Raw genomic sequence first — 27,120 nt, forward strand, 5'->3', positions numbered from 1 at the left:
GATGATTCACTTCAGGTTTACTGTATCCCTTGGAGCTTCTTATTGACGATGAAACACAGAAATTGCATCGGAATTAAATAGAAAAGGCTCAATGCCGACTTAAGTACAAGAACACTGACTCTTCTTACTGACTATGTTTGGAACCATTCCTGTGACACTAGTTATAGATTTCGATGCTTCACTTCAGGTTTACTGTATCCCTCTGACCTTTTTATTGACGATGAAACACAGAAAATGCATCGGAATTAAATACAAAAGCCACAATGCCGACTTAAGTACAAGAAGACTGACTCTTCTTACTGACTGTTTTGAACCATTCCTGTGACACTAGTTATAGATTCCGATGCTTCACTTCAGGTTTACTGTATCCCTCTGACCTTCTTATTGACGATGAAACACAGAAATTGCATCGGAATTAAATACAAAAGGCACAATGCCGACTTAAGTACAAGAAGACTGACTCTTCTTACTATCTATGTTTTGAACCGTTCCTGTGACGCTAGTTACAGATTCAGATGCTTCACTTCATGTTTACTGTATCCCTCTGACCTTCTTGTTGACGATGAAACACAGAAATTGCTTCGGAATTAAATAGAAAAGGCCCTATGCCGACTTAAGAACAAGAAGACTGACTCTTCCTACTGTCTATGTTTTGAACCATTCTTGTGACACTAGTAATAGATTCCGATGCTTCACTTCAGGTTTACTGTATCCCTTGGACCTTCTTATTGACGATGAAACACAGAAATTGCTGTGCAATTAAATACAAAATGCACAATGCCGACTTATGTACAAGAAGACTGACTCTTCTTACTGACTGTTTTGAACCATTCCTGCGACACTAGTTATAGATTCCGATGCTTCACTTCAGGTTTACTGTATCCCTCTGACCATCTTTTTGACGATGAAACACAGAAATTGCATCGGAATTAAATACAAAATGCACAATGCCGACTTAAGTACAAGAAGACTGACTCTTCTTACTGACTATGTTTTGAACCATGCCTGTGACACTAGTTATAGATTCCGATGCTTCACTTCAGGTTTAATCTATCCCTAGGACCTACTTATTGACGATGAAAAACAGAAATTGCAACGGAACTAAATACAAAAGGCACAATGCAGACTTAAGTACAAGAAGGCTGACTCTTCCTACTGTCTATGTTTTGAACGATTCCTGTGACATTAGTTATAGATTCCGATGCTTCACTTCAGGTTTACTGTATTCTTTGGACCATCTTATTGGCGACGAAATACAGAAATTGAATCGGAATTAATTAGAAAAGGCACAATGCCGACTTAAGTACAAGTAGATTGACTCTTCTTACTGTCTATGTTTTGAACCATTCCTGTGACACTAGTTATAGATTCCGATGCTTCACTTCAGGTTTACTGTATCCCTTGGACCTTCTCATTGACGATGAAACACAGAAAATGCATCGGAATTAAATACAAAAGGCACAATGCCGACTTAAGTACAAGAAGACTGACTCTTCTTACTGACTGTTTTGAACCATTCCTGTTACACTAGTTATAGATTCCGATGCTTCACTTCAGGTTTACTGTATCCCTCTGACCTTCTTAATGACGATGAAACACAGAAATTGCATCGGTATGATATACAAAAAGCACAATGCCCACTTAATTACAAGAAGACTGACTCTTCTTACTGTCTATGGTTTGAACCATTCCTGTGACACTAGTTATAGACTCCGATGTTTCACTTCAGGTTTACTGTATCACGTGCACCTTCTTATTGACGATGAAACACAGAAATTGCATCGGAAGTAAATACAAAAGGAACAATGCCGACTTAAGTACAAGAGGACTGATCCTTCTTACTGTCTATGTTTTGAACCATTCCTGTGACACTAGTTATAGATTCCGATGCTTCACGTCAGGTTTACTGTATCCCTCTGACCTTCGTATTGACGATGAAACACAGAAATTGCATCGGAATTAAATACAAAAGGCACAATGCCGACTTAAGTACAAGAAGACTGACTCTTCGTACTAACTATGTTTTCAACCATTCCTGTGACACTAGTTATAGATTGCGATGATTCACTTCAGGTTTACTGTATCCCTTGGAGCTTCTTATTGACGATGAAACACAGAAATTGCATCGGAATTAAATAGAAAAGGCACAATGCCGACTTAAGTACAAGAAGACTGACTCTTCTTACTGACTATGTTTGGAACCATTCCTGTGACACTAGTTATAGATTTCGATGCTTCACTTCAGGTTTACTGTATCCCTCTGACCTTTTTATTGTCGATGAAACACAGAAAATGCATCGGAATTAAATACAAAGGGCACAATGCCGACTTAAGTACAAGAAGACTGACTCCTCTTACTGACTGTTTGGAACCATTCCTGTGACACTAGTTATAGATTCCGATGCTTCACTTCAGGTGTACTGTATCCCTCTGACCTTCTTATTGACGATGAAACACAGAAATTGCATCGGAATTAAATGCAAAAGGCACAATGCCGACTTAAGTACAAGAAGACTGACTCTTCTTACTGTCTATGATTTGAACCATTCCTGTGACACTAGTTATAGATTCCGATGTTTCACATCAGGTTTACTGCATCCCTCTGACCTTCTTATTGACGATGAAACACAGAAATTGCATCCGAATTAAATACAAAAGGCACAATGCCGACGTAAGTACAAGAAGACTGACTCTTCGTACTGACTATGTTTTGAACCATTCCTGTGACACTAGTTATAGATTACGATGATTCACTACAGGTTTACTGTATCCCTTGGACCTTCTTATTGAAGATGAAACACAGAAATTGCATTGGAATTAAATAAAAAAGGTACAAAGCCGACTTAAGTACAAGAAGACTGAGTCTTCTTACTGACTATGTTTGGAACCATTCCTGTGACACTAGTTATAGGTTCCGATGCTTCACTTCAGGTTTACTGTATCCCTCTAACCTTCATATTGACGATGAAACACAGATATTGCATCGGAATTAAATAGGAAAGTCACAATGCCGACTTAAGTACATGAAGACTGACTCTTCTTACTGACTATGTTTTGAACCATGCCTGTGACACTAGTAAGAGATTCCGATGCTTCACTTCTGGTTTACTGTATCCCTCTGACCTTCTTATTGACGATGAAACACAGAAATTGGATCGGAATTAAATAGAAAAGGCACCTGTCGAGGATGGATGGAAACAGACTAACAAGAAAAGTGTTTGAACATAGTAACAGGAACGAAAAAACCAACAATAAATGGATACAGGTGGTGAAAAAGGATTTGGCCTATTTTAATGTCACCCGTGAGTCAATCAGGGACAGGGAAAATTTTAGACAAATTGTGAACGAAATTAAGTGTTTTCCAGAAGAAACGAAACTAAAGAATAATAACAGGAAATGGTCGGAAGAGCGGAGGAGGAACCACTCGAAAATGATGAGGAAATATTGGGAAGAGAGAAAAAAAGATCAAAAAGCCGGGCTAGGGAATTGTTGAATGTGGTCCAAAGATGGCCGAAATCGAAAGAAGAAGAAGAAAAGGCACAATGCCGACTTAAGTACAAGAAAACTGACTCTTCTTATTGTCTACGTTTTGATCCATTCCTGTGACTCTAGTTATAGTTTCAGATGCTTCACTTCAGGTTTACTGTATGATTTGGACCTTCTTATTGACGATGAAACAAAGGAATCGCATCGCAATTAAATTGAAAAGGCACAAAACCGACTTAAGTACAAGAAGACTGACTCTTCCTACTGTCTATGATTTGAACCATTCCTGTGACACTAGTTATAGATTCCGATGCTTCACTTCAGGAATACTGTATCCCTCTGACCTTCTTTTTGACGATGAATCACAGAAATGGCATCGGAATTAAATAGAAAAGGCACAATGCCGACTTAAGTACAAGAGGACTGACTCTTCCTACTGCCTATGTTTTGACCCATTCCTCTGACACTAGTTATAGATTCCGATGCTTCACTTCAGGTTTATTGTATCCCTCTGACCATCTTTTTGACGATGAAAACAGAAATTACATCGGAATTAAATACAAAAGGCACAATGCCGACTTAAGTACAAGAAGACTGACTCTTCTTACTGTCTATGTTTTGATCCATTCCTGTGACACTAGTTATAGATTCCGATGCTTCACTTCAGTTTTACTGTATCCCTTGGACCTTATTATTGACGATGAAACACAGAAATTGCATCGGAATTAAATACAAAATGCACAATGCCGACTTGAGTACAAGAAGGACGAATCTTCTTACTGACTGTTTTTAACCATTCCTGTGACACTAGTTATAGATTCCGATGCTTCACTTCAGGTTCACTGTATCCCTCTGACCTTCGTATTGACGATGAAACACTGAAATTGCATCGGAATTAAATACAAAAGGCACAATAGCGACTTAAGTACAAGAAGACTGACCCTTCTTCCTGTCTATGTTTTGAACCATTCCTGTGACACTATTTCTAGATTCCGATGCTTCACTTCAGGTTTACTGTATCCCTCTGACCTTCTTATTGACGATGAAACACAGAAATTGCATCGGAATTAAATACAAAAGGCACAATGCCGACTTAAGTACAAGAAGACTGACTCTTCGTACTGACAATGTTTTGAACCATTCCTGTGACACTAGTTATAGATTCGTATCATTTACTTCAGGTTTACTGTATCCTTTGGACCTTCTCATTTACGATGAAACACAGAAATTGCATCGGAAATAAATTAAAAGGCACAATGCCGACTTAAGAACAAGAAGACTGACTCTTCTTACGGACTATGCTTGGAACCATTCCTGTGACACTAGTTATAGATTCCGATGCTTCACTTCAGGTTTACTGTTTTCCTCTGACCTTCTTATTGAAGATGAAACACAGATATTGCATCAGAATTAAATAGAAAAGGCACAATGCCGACTTAAGTACATGAAGACTGACTCTTCTTACTGACTATGTTTTGAACCATGCCTGTGACACTAGTAAGAGATTCCGATGCTTCACTTCTGGTTTACTGTATCCCTCTGACCTTCTTATTGACGATGAAACACAGAAATTGGATCGGAATTAAATAGAAAAGGCCCCTGTCGAGGATGGATGGAAACAGACTAACAAGAAAAGTGTTTGAACATAGTAACAGGAACGAAAAAACCAACAATAAATGGATACAGGTGGTGAAAAAGGATTTGGCCTATTTCAATGTCACCCGTGAGTCAATCAGGGACAGGGAAAATTTTAGACAAATTGTGAACGAAATTAAGTGTTTTCCAGAAGAAACGAAACTAAAGAATAATAACAGGAAATGGTCGGAAGAGCGGAGGAGGAACCACTCGAAAATGATGAGGAAATATTGGGAAGAGGAAAAAAAGATCAAAAAGCCGGGCTAGGGAATTGTTGAATGTGGTCCAAAGATGGCCGAAATCGAAAGAAGAAGAAGAAAAGGCACAATGCCGACTTAAGTACAAGAAAACTGACTCTTCTTATTGTCTATGTTTTGATCCATTCCTGTGACACTAGTTATAGTTTCAGATGCTTCACTTCAGGTTTACTGTATGAATTGGACCTTCTTATTGACGATGAAACAAAGGAATCGCATCGGAATTAAATAGAAAATGCACAAAACCGACTTAAGTACAAGAAGACTGACTCTTCCTACTGTCTATGATTTGAACCATTCCTGTGACACTAGTTATAGATTCCGATGCTTCACTTCAGGAATACTGTATCCCTCTGACCTTCTTTTTGACGATGAATCACAGAAATGGCATCGGAATTAAATAGAAAAGGCACAATGCCGACTTAAGTACAAGAGGACTGACTCTTCCTACTGCCTATGTTTTGACCCATTCCTCTGACACTAGTTATAGATTCCGATGCTTCACTTCAGGTTTATTGTATCCCTCTGACCATCTTTTTGACGATGAAAACAGAAATTACATCGGAATTAAATACAAAAGGCACAATGCCGACTTAAGTACAAGAAGACTGACTCTTCTTACTGTCTATGTTTTGATCCATTCCTGTGACACTAGTTATAGATTCCGATGCTTCACTTCAGTTTTACTGTATCCCTTGGACCTTATTATTGACGATGAAACACAGAAATTGCATCGGAATTAAATACAAAATGCACTATGCCGACTTGAGTACAAGAAGGACGAATCTTCTTACTGACTGTTTTTAACCATTCCTGTGACACTAGTTATAGATTCCGATGCTTCACTTCAGGTTCACTGTATCCCTCTGACCTTCGTATTGACGATGAAACACTGAAATTGCATCGGAATTAAATACAAAAGGCACAATAGCGACTTAAGTACAAGAAGACTGACCCTTCTTCCTGTCTATGTTTTGAACCATTCCTGTGACACTATTTCTAGATTCCGATGCTTCACTTCAGGTTTACTGTATCCCTCTGACCTTCTTATTGACGATGAAACACAGAAATTGCATCGGAATTAAATACAAAAGGCACAATGCCGACTTAAGTACAAGAAGACTGACTCTTCGTACTGACAATGTTTTGAACCATTCCTGTGACACTAGTTATAGATTCGTATCATTTACTTCAGGTTTACTGTATCCTTTGGACCTTCTCATTTACGATGAAACACAGAAATTGCATCGGAAATAAATTAAAAGGCACAATGCCGACTTAAGAACAAGAATACTGACTCTTCTTACGGACTATGCTTGGAACCATTCCTGTGACACTAGTTATAGATTCCGATGCTTCACTTCAGGTTTACTGTATCCCTCTGACCTTCTTATTGAAGATGAAACACAGATATTGCATCAGAATTAAATAGAAAAGGCACAATGCCGACTTAAGTACAAGAACACTGACTCTTCTTACTGACTATGTTTGGAACCATTCCTGTGACACTAGTTATAGATTCCGATACTTCACTTCAGGTTTGCTGTATCCCTCTGACCTTCTTATTGACGATGAAACACAGAAATTGCATCGGAATTAAATACAAAAGGCACAATGCCGACTTAAGTACATGACGACTGACACTTCTTAGTGTCCATGTTTTGAACCATTCCTGTGACACTAGTTATAGATTCCGATGCTTCACTCCAGGTTTACTATATCCCTTCGACCTTCTTATTGACGACGAAACACAGAAATTGCATTGGAATTAAATACAAACGGCACAATTCCGACATAAGTACAAGGAGACTGACTCTTCTTACTGTCTATGCTTTGAACCATTCCTGTGACGCTAGTTACAGATTCCGATGCTTCACGTCAGGTTTACTGTATCCCTCTGACCTTCTTGTTGACGATGAAACACAGAAGTTGTATCGGAATTAAATAGAAAAGGCCCAATGCCGACTTAAGTACAAGAAGACTGACTCTTCCTACTGTCTATGATTTGAACCATTCCTGTGACACTAGTTATTGATTCCGATGCTTCACTTCAGATTTACTGTATCCCTCTGACCTTCTTGTTGACGATGAAACACAGAAGTTGCATCGGAATTAAATAGAAAAGGCCCAATGCCGACTTAAGTACAAGAAGACTGACTCTTCCTACTGTCTATGTTTTGAACCATTCCTGTGACACTAGTTATCGATTCCGATGCTTCCTTCAGATTTATTGTATCCCTTGGACCTTCTTATTGACGATGAAACACAGAAATTGCATCGGAATTAAATCCAAAAGCACAATGCCGACTTAAGTACAAGAAGACTGACTCTTCTTACTGACTGTTTTGAACCATTCATCTGACACTAGTTATAGATTCCGATGCTTCACTTTAGGTTTACTGTAACCCTCTGACCTTCTTATTGACGATGAAACACAGAAATTGGATCGGAATTAAATAGAAAAGGCACCTGTCGAGGATGGATGGAAACAGACTAACAAGAAAAGTGTTTGAACATAGTAACAGGAACGAAAAAACCAACAATAAATGGATACAGGTGGTGAAAAAGGATTTGGCCTATTTTAATGTCACCCGTGAGTCAATCAGGGACAGGGAAAATTTTAGACAAATTGTGAACGAAATTAAGTGTTTTCCAGAAGAAACGAAACTAAAGAATAATAACAGGAAATGGTCGGAAGAGCGGAGGAGGAACCACTCGAAAATGATGAGGAAATATTGGGAAGAGAGAAAAAAAGATCAAAAAGCCGGGCTAGGGAATTGTTGAATGTGGTCCAAAGATGGCCGAAATCGAAAGAAGAAGAAGAAAAGGCACAATGCCGACTTAAGTACAAGAAAACTGACTCTTCTTATTGTCTATGTTTTGATCCATTCCTGTGACACTAGTTATAGTTTCAGATGCTTCACTTCAGGTTTACTGTATGAATTGGACCTTCTTATTGACGATGAAACAAAGGAATCGCATCGGAATTAAATAGAAAAGGCACAAAACCGACTTAAGTACAAGAAGACTGACTCTTCCTACTGTCTATGATTTGAACCATTCCTGTGACACTAGTTATAGATTCCGATGCTTCACTTCAGGAATACTGTATCCCTCTGACCTTCTTTTTGACGATGAATCACAGAAATGGCATCGGAATTAAATAGAAAAGGCACAATGCCGACTTAAGTACAAGAGGACTGACTCTTCCTACTGCCTATGTTTTGACCCATTCCTCTGACACTAGTTATAGATTCCGATGCTTCACTTCAGGTTTATTGTATCCCTCTGACCATCTTTTTGACGATGAAAACAGAAATTACATCGGAATTAAATACAAAAGGCACAATGCCGACTTAAGTACAAGAAGACTGACTCTTCTTACTGTCTATGTTTTGATCCATTCCTGTGACACTAGTTATAGATTCCGATGCTTCACTTCAGTTTTACTGTATCCCTTGGACCTTATTATTGACGATGAAACACAGAAATTGCATCGGAATTAAATACAAAATGCACTATGCCGACTTGGGTACAAGAAGGACGAATCTTCTTACTGACTGTTTTTAACCATTCCTGTGACACTAGTTATAGATTCCGATGCTTCACTTCAGGTTCACTGTATCCCTCTGACCTTCGTATTGACGATGAAACACTGAAATTGCATCGGAATTAAATACAAAAGGCACAATAGCGACTTAAGTACAAGAAGACTGACCCTTCTTCCTGTCTATGTTTTGAACCATTCCTGTGACACTATTTCTAGATTCCGATGCTTCACTTCAGGTTTACTGTATCCCTCTGACCTTCTTATTGACGATGAAACACAGAAATTGAATCGGAATTAAATACAAAAGGCACAATGCCGACTTAAGTACAAGAAGACTGACTCTTCGTACTGACAATGTTTTGAACCATTCCTGTGACACTAGTTATAGATTCGTATCATTTACTTCAGGTTTACTGTATCCTTTGGACCTTCTCATTTACGATGAAACACAGAAATTGCATCGGAAATAAATTAAAAGGCACAATGCCGACTTAAGAACAAGAAGACTGACTCTTCTTACGGACTATGCTTGGAACCATTCGTGTGACACTAGTTATAGATTCCGATGCTTCACTTCAGGTTTACTGTATCCCTCTGACCTTCTTATTGAAGATGAAACACAGATATTGCATCAGAATTAAATAGAAAAGGCACAATGCCGACTTAAGTACAAGAACACTGACTCTTCTTACTGACTATGTTTGGAACCATTCCTGTGACACTAGTTATAGATTCCGATACTTCACTTCAGGTTTGCTGTATCCCTCTGACCTTCTTATTGACGATGAAACACAGAAATTGCATCGGAATTAAATACAAAAGGCACAATGCCGACTTAAGTACATGACGACTGACACTTCTTAGTGTCCATGTTTTGAACCATTCCTGTGACACTAGTTATAGATTCCGATGCTTCACTCCAGGTTTACTATATCCCTTGGACCTTCTTATTGACGACGAAACACAGAAATTGCATTGGAATTAAATACAAACGGCACAATTCCGACATAAGTACAAGGAGACTGACTCTTCTTACTGTCTATGCTTTGAACCATTCCTGTGACGCTAGTTACAGATTCCGATGCTTCACGTCAGGTTTACTGTATCCCTCTGACCTTCTTGTTGACGATGAAACACAGAAGTTGTATCGGAATTAAATAGAAAAGGCCCAATGCCGACTTAAGTACAAGAAGACTGACTCTTCCTACTGTCTATGATTTGAACCATTCCTGTGACACTAGTTATTGATTCCGATGCTTCACTTCAGATTTACTGTATCCCTCTGACCTTCTTGTTGACGATGAAACACAGAAGTTGCATCGGAATTAAATAGAAAAGGCCCAATGCCGACTTAAGTACAAGAAGACTGACTCTTCCTTCTGTCTATGTTTTGAACCATTCCTGTGACACTAGTTATCGATTCCGATGCTTCCTTCAGATTTATTGTATCCCTTGGACCTTCTTATTGACGATGAAACACAGAAATTGCATCGGAATTAAATCCAAAAGCACAATGCCGACTTAAGTACAAGAAGACTGACTCTTCTTACTGACTGTTTTGAACCATTCATCTGACACTAGTTATAGATTCCGATGCTTCACTTTAGGTTTACTGTAACCCTCTGACCTTCTTATTGACGATGAAACACAGAAATTGGATCGGAATTAAATAGAAAAGGCACCTGTCGAGGATGGATGGAAACAGACTAACAAGAAAAGTGTTTGAACATAGTAACAGGAACGAAAAAACCAACAATAAATGGATACAGGTGGTGAAAAAGGATTTGGCCTATTTTAATGTCACCCGTGAGTCAATCAGGGACAGGGAAAATTTTAGACAAATTGTGAACGAAATTAAGTGTTTTCCAGAAGAAACGAAACTAAAGAATAATAACAGGAAATGGTCGGAAGAGCGGAGGAGGAACCACTCGAAAATGATGAGGAAATATTGGGAAGAGAGAAAAAAAGATCAAAAAGCCGGGCTAGGGAATTGTTGAATGTGGTCCAAAGATGGCCGAAATCGAAAGAAGAAGAAGAAAAGGCACAATGCCGACTTAAGTACAAGAAAACTGACTCTTCTTATTGTCTATGTTTTGATCCATTCCTGTGACACTAGTTATAGTTTCAGATGCTTCACTTCAGGTTTACTGTATGAATTGGACCTTCTTATTGACGATGAAACAAAGGAATCGCATCGGAATTAAATAGAAAAGGCACAAAACCGACTTAAGTACAAGAAGACTGACTCTTCCTACTGTCTATGATTTGAACCATTCCTGTGACACTAGTTATAGATTCCGATGCTTCACTTCAGGAATACTGTATCCCTCTGACCTTCTTTTTGACGATGAATCACAGAAATGGCATCGGAATTAAATAGAAAAGGCACAATGCCGACATAAGTACAAGAGGACTGACTCTTCCTACTGCCTATGTTTTGACCCATTCCTCTGACACTAGTTATAGATTCCGATGCTTCACTTCAGGTTTATTGTATCCCTCTGACCATCTTTTTGACGATGAAAACAGAAATTACATCGGAATTAAATACAAAAGGCACAATGCCGACTTAAGTACAAGAAGACTGACTCTTCTTACTGTCTATGTTTTGATCCATTCCTGTGACACTAGTTATAGATTCCGATGCTTCACTTCAGTTTTACTGTATCCCTTGGACCTTATTATTGACGATGAAACACAGAAATTGCATCGGAATTAAATACAAAATGCACTATGCCGACTTGAGTACAAGAAGGACGAATCTTCTTACTGACTGTTTTTAACCATTCCTGTGACACTAGTTATAGATTCCGATGCTTCACTTCAGGTTCAGTGTATCCCTCTGACCTTCGTATTGACGATGAAACACTGAAATTGCATCGGAATTAAATACAAAAGGCACAATAGCGACTTAAGTACAAGAAGACTGACCCTTCTTCCTGACTATGTTTTGAACCATTCCTGTGACACTATTTCTAGATTCCGATGCTTCACTTCAGGTTTACTGTATCCCTCTGACCTTCTTATTGACGATGAAACACAGAAATTGCATCGGAATTAAATACAAAAGGCACAATGCCGACTTAAGTACAAGAAGACTGACTCTTCGTACTGACAATGTTTTGAACCATTCCTGTGACACTAGTTATAGATTCGTATCATTTACTTCAGGTTTACTGTATCCTTTGGACCTTCTCATTTACGATGAAACACAGAAATTGCATCGGAAATAAATTAAAAGGCACAATGCCGACTTAAGAACAAGAAGACTGACTCTTCTTACGGACTATGCTTGGAACCATTCGTGTGACACTAGTTATAGATTCCGATGCTTCACTCCAGGTTTACTATATCCCTTGGACCTTCTTATTGACGACGAAACACAGAAATTGCATTGGAATTAAATACAAACGGCACAATTCCGACATAAGTACAAGGAGACTGACTCTTCTTACTGTCTATGCTTTGAACCATTCCTGTGACGCTAGTTACAGATTCCGATGCTTCACGTCAGGTTTACTGTATCCCTCTGACCTTCTTGTTGACGATGAAACACAGAAGTTGTATCGGAATTAAATAGAAAAGGCCCAATGCCGACTTAAGTACAAGAAGACTGACTCTTCCTACTGTCTATGATTTGAACCATTCCTGTGACACTAGTTATTGATTCCGATGCTTCACTTCAGATTTACTGTATCCCTCTGACCTTCTTGTTGACGATGAAACACAGAAGTTGCATCGGAATTAAATAGAAAAGGCCCAATGCCGACTTAAGTACAAGAAGACTGACTCTTCCTACTGTCTATGTTTTGAACCATTCCTGTGACACTAGTTATAGATTCCGATGCTTCCTTCAGATTTATTGTATCCCTTGGACCTTCTTATTGACGATGAAACACAGAAATTGCATCGGAATTAAATCCAAAAGCACAATGCCGACTTAAGTACAAGAAGACTGACTCTTCTTACTGACTGTTTTGAACCATTCATCTGACACTAGTTATAGATTCCGATGCTTCACTTTAGGTTTACTGTAACCCTCTGACCTTCGTATTGACGATGAAACACAGAAATTGCATCGGAATTAAATACAAAAGGCACAATGCCGACTTAAGTACAAGAAGAATGACTCTTCTTTTTGTCTATGTTTTGAACCATTCCTATGACACTAGCTATAGATTCCGATGCTTCACTTCCGGTTTACTGTATCCCTTGGACCTTCTTATTGACCATGAAACACAGAAATTGCATCGGAATTAAATAGAAAAGGCACAATGCCGACTTAAGTACAAGAAGACTGACTCTTCTTACTGACTATGTTTTGAACCATTCCTGTGACACTAGTTATAGATTCCGATGCTTCACTTCAGGTTTACTGTATCCCTTGAACCTTCGTGGTGACGATGAAACACAGAAATTGCATCAAAATTAAATACAAAAGGCACAATGCCGACTTAAGTACAAGAATACTGACTCTTCTTACTGACTATGTTTTGAACTATGCCTGTGACACTAGTTATAGATTCCGATGCTTCACTTCAGGTTTACTCTATCCCTAGGACCTTCTTATTGACGATGAAACACAGAAATTGCAACGGAACTAAATACAAAAGGCACAATGCCGACTTAAGTTCAAGAAGGTAACTCTTCCTACTGTCTATGTTTTGAACGATTCCTGTGACATTAGTTATAGATTCCGATGCTTCTCTTCAGGTTTACTGTATCCTTTGGACCATCTTATTGGCGACGAAATACAGAAATTGAATCGGAATTAATTAGAAAAGGCACAATGCCGACTTAAGTACAAGAAGAATAACTCTTCTTTTTGTCTATGCTTTGAACCATTCCTATGACACTAGTTATAGATTCCGATGCTTCACTTCCGGTTTACTGTATCCCTTGGACCTTCTCATTGACGATGAAACACAGAAAATGCATCGGAATTAAATACAAAAGGCACAATGCCGACTTAAGTACAAGAAGACTGACTCTTCTTACTGACTGTTTTGAAACATTCCTGTGACACTAGTTATAGATTCCGATGCTTCATTTCAGGTTTATTCTATGCCTCTGACCTTCTTAATGACGATGAAACACAGAAATTGCATCGGTATGAAATACAAAAGGCACAATGCCCACTTAATTACAAGAAGACTGACTCTTCTCAATGTCTATGGTTTGAACCATTCCTGTGACACTAGTTATAGACCCCGATGCTTCACTTCAGGTTTACTGTATCCCTTGCACTTTCTTATTGACGATGAAACACAGAAATTGCATCGGAAGTAAATACAAAAGGCACAATGCCGACTTAAGTACAAGAGGACTGATCCTTCTTAATGTCTATGTTTTGAACCATTCCTGTGACACTAGTTATAGATTCCGATGCTTCACTTTAGGTTTACTGTATCCCTCTGACCTTCTTATTGACGATGAAACACAGAAATTGCATCGGAATTAAATACAAAAGGCACAATGCCGACTTAAGTACAAGAAGACTGACTCTTCGTACTGACTATGTTTTCAACGATTCCTGTTACACTAGTTATAGATTGCGATGATTCACTTCAGGTTTACTGTACCCCATGGACCTTCTTATTGACGATGAAACACAGAAATTGCATCGGAATTAAATAGAAAAGGCACAATGCCGACTTAAGTACAAGAAAACTGACTCTTCTTACTGACTATGTTTGGAACCATTCCTGTGAAACTAGTTATAGATTCCGATGCTTCACTTCAGGTTTACTGTATCCCTCTGACCTTCGTATTGACGATGAAACACAGAAATTGCATCTGAATTAAATACAAAAGGCACAATGCCGACGTAAGTATGAGAAGACTGACTCTTCGTACTGACTATGTTTTGAACCATTCCTGTGACACTAGTTATAGATTCCGATGCTTCACTTCAGATTTACTGTATCCCTTGGACCTTCGTAGTGACGATGAAACACAGAAATTGCATCAAAATTAAATACAAAAGGCACAATGCCGACTTAAGTACAAGAATACTGACTCTTCTTACTGACTATGTTTTGAACCATGCCTGTGACACTAGTTATAGATTCCGATGCTTCACTTCAGGTTTACTCTATCCCTAGGACCTTCTTATTGACGATGAAACACAGAAATTGCATCGGAATTAAATAGAAAAGGCACAATGCCGACTTAAGTACAAGAAGACTGACTCTTCTTACTGACTATGCTTTGAATCATTCCTGTGACACTAGTAAGAGATTCCGATGCTTCACTTCTGGTTTACTGTATCCCTCTAACCTTGATATTGACGATGAAACACAGATATTGCATCGGAATTAAATAGGAAAGTCACAATGCCGACTTAAGTACAAGAAGACTGACTCTTCTTACTGACTATGCTTTGAATCATTCCTGTGACACTAGTAAGAGATTCCGATGCTTCACTTCTGGTTTACTGTATCCCTCCGACCTTCTTATTGACGATGAAACACAGAAATTGCATCGGAATTAAATAGTAAAGGCACAATGCCGACTTAAGTACAAGAAGACTGACTCTTCTTATTGTCTATGTTTTGATCCATTCCTGTGATACTAGTAATAGTTTCCGATGCTTAACTTCAGGTTTACTGTATCCCTTGGACCTTCTTATTGACGATGAAACACAGAAATTGCATCGGAATTAAATAGAAAAGGCACAATGCCGACTTAAGTACAAGAAGACTGACTCTTCCTACTGTCTATGTTTTGAACCATTCCTGTGACACTAGTTAAAGATTGCGATGATTCACTTCAGGTTTACTGTATCCCATGGACCTTCTTATTGACGATGAAACACAGAAATTGCATCGGAATTAAATAGAAAAGGCACAATGCCGACTTAAGTACAAGAAGACTGACTCTTCTTACTGACTATGTTTGGAACCATTCCGGTGAAACTAGTTATAGATTCCGATGCTTCACTTCAGGTTTACTGTATCCCTCTGACCTTCTTATTGACGATGAAACACAGAAAATGCATCGGAATTAAATACAAAAGGCACAACGCCGACTTAAGTACAAGAAGACTGACTCTTCTTACTGACTGTTTTGAACCATTCCTGTGACACTAGTTATAGATTCCGATGCTTCACTTCAGGTTTACTGTATCCCTCTGACCTTGTTATTGACGATGAAACACAGAAATTGCATCGGAATTAAATACAAAAGGCACAATGCCGACTTAAGTACAAGAAGACTGACTCTTCTTACTGTCTATGTTTGAACCGTTCCTGTGGCACTAGTTATAGATTCCGATGCCTCACTTCAGGTTTACTGTATCCCTCTGATCTTCGTATTGACGATGAAACACAGAAATTGCATCTGAATTAAATCCAAATGTCACAATGCCGACGTAAGTATGAGAAGACTGACTCTTCGTACTGACTATGTTTTGAACCATTCCTGTGACACTAGTTATAGATTACCGTGATTAACTTCAGGTTTACTGTATCCCTTGGACCTTAATAGTGAAGATGAAACACAGAAATTGCATCGGAATTAAATAGAAAAGGCGCAAAGCCGACTTAAGGACAAGAAGACTGAGTCTTCTTACTGACTATGTTTGGAACCATTCCCTTGACACTAGTTATAGATTCCGATGCTTCACTTAAGGTTTACTGTATCCCTCTAACCTTGATATTGACGATGAAACACAGATATTGCATCGGAATTAAATAGGAAAGGCACAATGCCGACTTAAGTACAAGAAGACTGACTCTTCTTACTGACTATGCTTTGAATCATTCCTGTGACACTAGTAAGAGATTCCGATGCTTCACTTCTGCTTTACTGTATCCCTCTGACCTTCTTATTGACGATGAAACACAGAAATTGCATCGGAATTAAATAGTAAAGGCACAATGCCGACTTAAGTACAAGAACACTGACTCTTCTTATTGTCTATGTTTTGATCCATTCGTGTGACACTAGTAATAGTTTCCGATGCTTAACTTCAGGTTTACTGTATCCCTTGGACCTTCTTATTGACGATGAAACACAGAAATTGCATCGGAATTAAATAGAAAAGGCACAATGCCGACTTAAGTACAAGAAGACTGACTCTTCCTACTGTCTATGTTTTGAACCATTCCTGTGACACTAGTTAAAGATTGCGATGATTCACTTCAGGTTTACTGTATCCCATGGACCTTCTTATTGACGATGAAACACAGAAATTGCATCGGAATTAAATAGAAAAGGCACAATGCCGACTTAAGTACAAGAAGACTGACTCTTCTTACTGACTATGTTTGGAACCATTCCGGTGAAACTAGTTATAGATTCCGATGCTTCACTTCAGGTTTACTGTATCCCTCTGACCTTCTTATTGACGATGAAACACAGAAAATGCATCGGAATTAAATACAAAAGGCACAACGCCGACTTAAGTACAAGAAGACTGACTCTTCTTACTGACTGTTTTGAACCATTCCTGTGACACTAGTTATAGATTCCGATGCTTCACTTCAGGTTTACTGTATCCCTCTGACCTTGTTATTGACGATGAAACACAGAAATTGCATCGGAATTAAATACAAAAGGCACAATGCCGACTTAAGTACAAGAAGACTGACTCTTCTTACTGTCTATGTTTGAACCGTTCCTGTGGCACTAGTTATAGATTCCGATGCCTCACTTCAGGTTTACTGTATCCCTCTGATCTTCGTATTGACGATGAAACACAGAAATTGCATCTGAATTAAATCCAAATGTCACAATGCCGACGTAAGTATGAGAAGACTGACTCTTCGTACTGACTATGTTTTGAACCATTCCTGTGACACTAGTTATAGATTACCATGATTAACTTCAGGTTTACTGTGTCCCTTGGACCTTAATAGTGAAGATGAAACACAGAAATTGCATCGGAATTAAATAGAAAAGGCGCAAAGCCGACTTAAGGACAAGAAGACTGAGTCTTCTTACTGACTATGTTTGGAACCATTCCCTTGACACTAGTTATAGATTCCGATGCTTCACTTAAGGTTTACTGTATCCCTCTAACCTTGATATTGACGATGAAACACAGATATTGCATCGGAATTAAATAGGAAAGGCACAATGCCGACTTAAGTACAAGAAGACTGACTCTTCTTACTGACTATGCTTTGAATCATTCCTGTGACACTAGTAAGAGATTCCGATGCTTCACTTCTGCTTTACTGTATCCCTCTGACCTTCTTATTGACGATGAAACACAGAAATTGCATCGGAATTAAATAGTAAAGGCACAATGCCGACTTAAGTACAAGAACACTGACTCTTCTTATTGTCTATGTTTTGATCCATTCGTGTGACACTAGTAATAGTTTCCGATGCTTAACTTCAGGTTTACTGTATCTATTGGACCTTCTTATTGACGATGAAACACAGAAATTGCATCGGAATTAAATAGAAAAGGCACAATGCCGACTTAAGTACAAGAAGACTGACTGTTCCTACTGTCTATGTTTTGAACCATTCCTGTGACACTAGTTATAGATTCCGATGCTTCACTTCAGGTTTATTGTATCCCTCTGACCATCTTTTTGACGATGAAAACAGAAATTACATCGGAATTAAATACAAAATGCACAATGCCGACTTAAGTACAAGAACACTGACTCTTCTTACTGTCTATGTTTTGATACATTCCTGTGACACTAGTTATAGATTCCGATGCTTCACTTCAGTTTTACTGTATCCCTTGGACCTTCTTATTGACGATGAAACACAGAAATTGCATCGGAATTAAATACAAAATGCACAATGCCGACTTAAGTACAAGAAGGACGACTCTTCTTACTGACTGTTTTTATTCATTCCTGTGACACTAGTTATAGATTCCGATGCTTCACTTCAGGTTCACTGTATCCCTCTGACATTCTTATTGACGATGAAACACAGAAATTGCATCGGAATTAAATACAAAAGGCACAATGCCGACTTAAGTACAAGAAGACTGACTCTTCGTACTGACAATATTTTGAACCATTCCTGTGACACTAGTTTTAGATTCGTATCATTCACTTCAAGTTTACTGTATCCTTTGGACCTTCTCATTTACGATGAAACACAGAAATTGCATTGGAAATAAATTGAAAAGGCACAATGCCGACTTAAGAACAAGAAGACTGACTCTTCTTACGGACTATGTTTGGAACCATTCCTGTGGCACTAGTTATGGATTCCGATGCTTCACTTCAGGTTTACTGTATTCCTCAGACCTTCTTATTGACGATGAAACACAGATATTGCATCAGAATTAAATAGAAAAGGCACAATGCCGACTTAAGTACAAGAACACTGACTCTTCTTACTGACTATGTTTGGAACCATTCCTGTGACACTAGGTTTAGATTCCGATACTTCACTTCAGGTTTGCTGTATCCCTCTGACCTTCAAATTGACGATGAATCACAGAAATAGCATCGGAATTAAATACAAAAGGCACAATGCCGACTTAAGCACAAGAAGACTGACACTTCTTAGTGTCCATCTTTTGAACCATTCCTGTGACACTAGTTATAGATTCCGATGCTTCACTCCAGGTTTACTATATCCCTAGGACCTTCTTATTGACGATGAAACACAGAAATTGCATCGGAATGAAATACAAACGGCACAATGCCGACTTAAGTACAAGAAGACTGACTATTCTTACAGTCTATGCTTTGAACCATTCCTGTGACGCTAGTTACAGATTCTGATGCTTCACGTCATGATTACTGTATCCCTTTGACCTTCTTGTTGACGATGAAACACAGAAATTGTATCGGAATTAAATAGAAAAGGCACAATGCCGACTTAAGAACAAGAAGACTGACTCTTCTTATGGACTATGCTTGGAACCATTCCTGTGACACTAGTTATAGATTCCGATGCTTCACTTCAGGTTTACTGTATCCCTCTGACCTTCTTATTGAAGATGAAACACAGATATTGCATCAGAATTAAATAGAAAAGGCACAATGCCGACTTAAGTACAAGAACACTGACTCTTCTTACTGACTATGTTTGGAACCATTCCTGTGACACTAGTTATAGATTCCGATTCTTCACTTCAGGTTTGCTGTATCCCTCTGACCTTCTTATTTACGATGAAACACCGAAGTTGTATCGGAATTAAATAGAAAAGGCCCAATGCAACCTTAAGTACAAGAAGACTGACTCTCCCTACTGTCTATGATTTGAACCATTCCTGTGACACTAGTTATTGATTCCGACGCTTCACTTCAGATTTACTGTATCCCTCTGACCTTCTTGTTGACGATGAAACACAGAAGTTGCATCGGAATTAAATAGAAAAGGCCCAATGCCGACTTAAGTACAAGAAGACTGACTCTTCTTACTGACTGTTTTGAACCATTCCTGTGACACTAGTTATAGATTCCGATGCTTCACTTCAGGTTTATTCTATGCCTCTGACCTTCTTAATGACGATGAAACACAGAAATTGCATCGGTATGAAATACAAAAGGCACAATGCCCACTTAATTACAAGAAGACTGACTCCTCTCAATGTCTATGGTTTGAACCATTCCTGTGACACTAGTTATAGACTCCGATGCTTCACTTTAGGTTTACTGTATCCCTTGCACCTTCTTATTGACGATGAAATACAGAAATTGCATTGGAAGTAAATACAAAAGGCACAATGCCGACTTAAGTACAAGAGGACTGATCCTTCTTACTGTCTATGTTTTGAACCATTCCTGTGACACTAGTTATAGATTCCGATGCTTCACTTCAGGTTTACTGTATCCCTCTGACCTTCTTATTGACGATGAAACACAGAAATTGCATCGGAATTAAATACAAAAGGCACAATGCCGACTTAAGTACAAGAAGACTGACTCTTTGTACTGACTATGTTTTCAACCATTCCTGTGACACTAGTTATAGATTGCGATGATTCACTTCAGGTTTACTGTATCCCATGGACCTTCTTATTGACGATGAAACACAGAAATTGCATCGGAATTAAATAGAAAAGGCACAATGTCGACTTAAGTACAAGAAGACTGACACTTCTTACTGACTATGTTTGGAACCATTCCTGTGACACTAGTTATAGATTCCGATGCTTCACTTCAGTTTTACTGTATCCCTCTGACCTTCTTATTGACGATGAAACACAGAAAATGCATCGGATTTAAATACAAAAGGCACAATGCCGACTTAAGTACAAGAAGACTGACTCTTCTTACAGACTGTTTTGAACCATTCCTGTGACACTAGTTATAGATTCCGATGCTTCACTTCAGGTTTACTGTATCCCTCTGACCTTGTTATTGACGATGAAACACAGAAATTGCATCGGAATTAAATACAAAAGGCACAATGCCGACTTAAGTACAAGAAGACTGACTCTTCTTACTGTCTATGTTTTGAACCGTTCCTGTGACACTAGTTATAGATTCCGATGCCTCACTTCAGGTATACTGTAGCCCTCTGACCTTCGTATTGACGATGAAACACAGAAATTGCATCTGAATTAAATACAAAAGGCACAATGGCGACGTAAGTACGAGAAGACTGACTCTTCGTACTGACTATGTTTTGAACGATTCCTGTGACACTAGTTATAGATTACGATGATTCACTTCAGGTTTACTGTATCCCTTGGACCTTAATATTGAAGATGAAACACAGAAATTGCATCGGAATTAAATAGAAAATGCGCAAAGCCGACTTAAGGACAAGAAGACTGAGTCTTCTTACTGACTATGTTTGGAACCATTCCCTTGACACTAGTTATAGATTCCGATGCTTCACTTAAGGTTTACTGTTTCCCTCTAACCTTGATATTGACGATGAAACACAGATATTGCATCGGAATGAAATAGGAAAGGCACAATGCCGTCTTAAGTACAAGAAGACTGACTCTTCTTACTGACTATGCTTTGAATCATTCCTGTGACACTAGTAAGAGATTCCGATGCTTCACTTCTGGTTTACTGTATCCCTCTGACCTTCTTATTGACCATGATACACAGAAATTGCATCGGAATTAAATAGAATAGGCACAATGCCGACTTAAGTACAAGAAGACTGACTCTTCTTATTGTCTATGTTTTGATCCATTCCTGTGACACTAGTAATAGTTTCCGATGCTTCACTTCAGGTTTACTGTATCCCTTGGACCTTCTTATTGACGATGAAACAAAGAAATCGCATCGGAAATAAATAGAAAAGGCACAATACCGACTTAAGTACAAGAAGACTGACCCTTCCTACTGTCTATGTTTTGAACCATTCCTGTGACACTAGTTATAGATTCCGATGCTTCACTTCAGGTTTACTGTATTCCTCTGACCTTCTTATTGACGATGAAACACAGATATTGCATCAGAATTAAATAGAAAAGGCACAATGCCGACTTAAGTACAAGAACACTGACTCTTCTTACTGACTATGTTTGGAACCATTCCTGTGACACTAGGTTTAGATTCCGATACTTCACTTCAGGTTTGCTGTATCCCTCTGACCTTCATACTGACGATGAAACACAGAAATTGCATCGGAATTAAATACAAACGGCACAATGCCGACTTAAGTACAAGAAGACTGACTCTTCTTACAGTCTATGCTTTGAACCATTCCTATGACGCTAGTTACAGATTCCGATGCTTCACTTCAGGGTTACTGTATCCCTCTAACCTTCTTATTGACGATGAAACACAGAAATTGCATCGGAATTAAATAGAAATGGCACAATGCCGACTTAAGTACAAGAAGACTGACTCTTCCTACTGTCTATGTTTGAATCATACCTGTGACACTAGTTATAGATTCCGATGCTTCACTTCAGGTTTACTGTATCCCTTGGACCTTCTTTTTGACGATGAAACAAAGAAATCGCATCGGAAATAAATAGAAAAGGCACAATACCGACTTAAGTACAAGAAGACTGACTCTACCTACTGTCTATGATTTGAACCATTCCTGTGACACTAGTTATAGATTACGATGCTTCACTTCAGGTATACTGTATCCCTCTGACCTTCTTTTTGACGATGAAACACAGAAATGGCATCGGAATTAAATCGAAAAGGCACAATGCTGACCTAAGTACAAGTAGACTGACTCTTGTTACTGACTATGTCTCGAACCATTCCTGTGACACTAGTTATAGATTCCGATGCTTCACTTCAGTTTTACTGTATCCCTTGGACCTTCTTATTGACGATGAAACACAGAAATTGCATCGGAATTAAATACAAAATGCACAATGTCGACTTAAGTACAAGAAGGACGACTCTTCTTACTGACTGTTTTTATTCATTCCTGTGACACTAGTTAGAGATTCCGATGCTTCACTTCAGGTATACTGTATCCCTCTGACCTTCTTTTTGACGATGAAACACAGAAATGGCATCGGAATTAAATAGAAAAGGCACAATGCCGACTTAAGTACAAGAAGACTGACTCTTCCTACTGTCTATGTTTTGAACCATTCCTGTGACACTAGTTATAGATTCCGATGCTTCACTTCAGGTTTACTGTATTCCTCTGACCTTCTTATTGACGATGAAACACAGATATTGCATCAGAATTAAATAGAAAAGGCACAATGCCGACTTAAGTACAAGAACACTGACTCTTCTTACTGACTATGTTTGGAACCATTCCTGTGACACTAGGTTTAGATTCCGATACTTCACTTCAGGTTTGCTGTATCCCTCTGACCTTCATATTGACGATGAAACACAGAAATTGCATCGGAATTAAATACAAACGGCACAATGCCGACTTAAGTACAAGAAGACTGACTCTTCTTACAGTCTATGCTTTGAACCATTCCTATGACGCTAGTTACAGATTCCGATGCTTCACTTCAGATTTATTGTATCCCTTGGACCTTCTTATTTACGATGAAACACAGAAATTGCATCGGAATTAAATAGAAAAGGCACAATGCTGACCTAAGTACAAGAAGACTGACTCTTCTTACTGACTATGTTTCGAACCATTCCTGTGACACTAGTTATAGATTCCGATGCTTCACTTCAGATTTATTGTATCCCTTCTACCTTCTTATTTACGATGAAACACAGAAATTGCATCGGAATTAAATAGAAAAGACACAATCCTGACCTAAGTACAAGAAGACTGACTCTTCTTACTGTCTATGTTTTGAACCATTCCTGTGACGCTAGTTACAGATTCCGACGCTTCACTTCAGGTTTACTGTATCCCTTGGACATTCTTATTGACGATTAAACACAGTTATTGCATCGGAATTAAATACAAAAGGCACAATGCCGACTTAAGTACAAGTAGACTGACTCTTCTTACTATGTTTTGAACCATTCCTGTGACACTAGTTAGAGATTCCGATGCTTCCCTTCAGGTTTACTGTATCCCTCTGACTTTCTTATGGACGAAGGAACACAGAAATTGCCTCGTAATTAAATAGAAAAGGCACTATGCCGACTTAAGTACATGAAGACCGACTCTTCTTACTGTCTATGTTTTGAACCATTTCTGAGACACAAGTTATAGATTCCGATGCTTCACTTCAGGTTTACTCTATCACTAGGACCTTCCTATTGACGATGAAACACAGAAATTGCATCGGAACTAAATACAAATGGCACAATGCCGACTTAAGTACAAGAAGACTGACTCTTCCTACTGTCTATGTTTTGAATGATTCCTATGACATTAGTTATAGATTCCGATGCTTCACTTCTGGTTTACTGTATCCCTTGGACCTTCTTATTGACGATGAAACACAGTAATTGCATCGTAATTAAGTACAAACGGCACAATGCCGAATTAAGTACAAGAAGACTGACTCTTCTTACAGTCTATGCTTTGAACCATTCCTATGACGCTAGTTACAGATTCCGATGCTTCACTTCAGATTTATTGTATCCCTTGGACCTTCTTATTTACGATGAAACACAGAAATTGCATCGGAATTAAATAGAAAAGGCACAATGCTGACCTAAGTACAAGAAGACTGACTCTTCTTACTGTCTATGTTTTGAACCATTCCTGTGACGCTAGTTACAGATTCCGATGCTTCACTTCAGGTTTATTGTACCCCTTGGACCTTCTTAATTACGATGAAACACTGAAATTGCATCGGAATTAAATACAAAAGGCACAATGCCGACTTAAGTACAAGTAGACTGACTCTTCTTACTGACTATGTTTTGAACCATTCCTGTGACACTAGTTAGAGATTCCGATGCTTCCCTTCAGGTTTACTGTATCCCTCTGACCTTCTTATTGACGAAGGAACACAGAAATTGCCTCGCAATTAAATAGAAAAGGCACTATGCCGACTTAAGTACATGAAGACCGATTCTTCTTACTGTCTATGGTTTGAACCATTCCTGAGACACTAGTTATAGATTCCGATGCTTCACTTCAGGTTTACTCTATCACTAGGACCTTCCTATTGACGATGAAACACAGAAATTGCATCGGAACTAAATACAAAAGGCACAATGCCGACTTAAGTACAAGAAGACTGACTCTTCCTACTGTCTATGTTTTGAATGATTCCTATGACATTAGTTATAGATTCCGATGCTTCACTTCTGGTTTACTGTATCCCTCGGACCTTCTTATTGACGATGAAGCACAGAAATTGCATCGTAATTAAATACAAAAGGCACAATGCCGACTTAAGTACAAGAAGACTGACTCTTCTTACTGTCTATGTTTTGATCCATTTTTGTGACACTAGTTATAGATTCCGATGCTTCACTTCAGTTTTACTGTATCCCTTGGAACTTCTTATTGACGATGAAACACAGAAATTGCATCGGAATTAAATACAAAACTCATAATGCCGACTTAAGTACAAGAAGGACGACTCTTCTTACTGACTGTTTTTATTCATTCCTGTGACACTAGTTAGAGATTCCGATGCTTCACTTCAGGTTCACTGTATCCCTCTGACCTTCTTATTGACGATGAAACACAGAAATTGCATCGGAATTAAATACAAAAGGCACAATGCCGACTTAAGTACAAGAAGACTGACTCTTCGTACTGACAATATTTTGAACCATTCCTGTGACACTAGTTATAGATTCCGATGCTTCACTTCAGGTTTACTGTATCCCTCTGACCTTCTTATTGAGGATGAAACACAGATATTGCATCAGAATTAAATAGAAAAGGCACAATGCCGACTTAAGTACAAGAACACTGACTCTTCTTACTGACTATGTTTGGAACCATTCCTGTGACACTAGTTATAGATTCCGATACTTCACTTCAGGTTTCCTGTATCCCTCTGACCTTCATATTGACGATGAAACACAGAAATTGCATCGGAATTAAATACAAAAGGCACAATGGCGACTTAAGCACAAGAAGACTGACACTTCATAGTGTCCATGTTTTGAACGATTCCAGTGACACTAGTTATAGATTCCAATGCTTCACTCCAGGTTTACTATATCCCTTGGACCTTCTTATTGACGATGAAACACAGAAATTGCATCGGAATTAAATACAAACGGCACAATGCCGACTTAAGTAAAAGAAGACTGACTCTTCTTACAGTCTATGCTTTGAACCATTCCTGTGACGCTAGTTACAGATTCCGATGCTTCACTTCAGGTTTACTGTATCCCTTGGACCTTCTTATTTACGATGAAACACAGAAAATGCATCGGAATTAAATAGAAAAGGCACAATGCTGACCTAAGTACAAGAAGACTGACTCTTCTTACTGACTATGTTTCGAACCATTCCTGTGACACTAGTTATAGATTCCAATGCTTCACTTCAGGTTTACTATATCCCTCTGACCTTCTTATTGACGATGAAACACAGAAAGGCACAATGCCGACTTAAGTACAAGAAGACTGACTCTTCTTACTGTCCATGCTTTGAACCATTCCTGTGACGCTAGTTACAGATTCCGATGCTTCACTTCAGGTTTACTGTATCCCTTGGACCTTCTTATTGACGATGAAACACAGAAATGGCATCGGAATTAAATAAAAAGCACAGTGCCGACTTAAGTACAAGAACACTGACTCTTCTTACTGACTATGTTTGGAACCATTCCTGTGACACTAGGTTTAGATTCCGATACTTCACTTCAGGTTTGCTGTATCCCTCTGACCTTCATATTGACGATGAAACACAGAAATTGCATCGGAATTAAATACAAAAGGCACAATGCCGACTTAAGCACAAGAAGACTGACACTTCTTA

Source organism: Schistocerca serialis, chromosome 3, assembly GCF_023864345.2.
Source record: "Schistocerca serialis cubense isolate TAMUIC-IGC-003099 chromosome 3, iqSchSeri2.2, whole genome shotgun sequence".
Lineage (NCBI taxonomy): Eukaryota > Metazoa > Arthropoda > Insecta > Orthoptera > Acrididae > Schistocerca > Schistocerca serialis.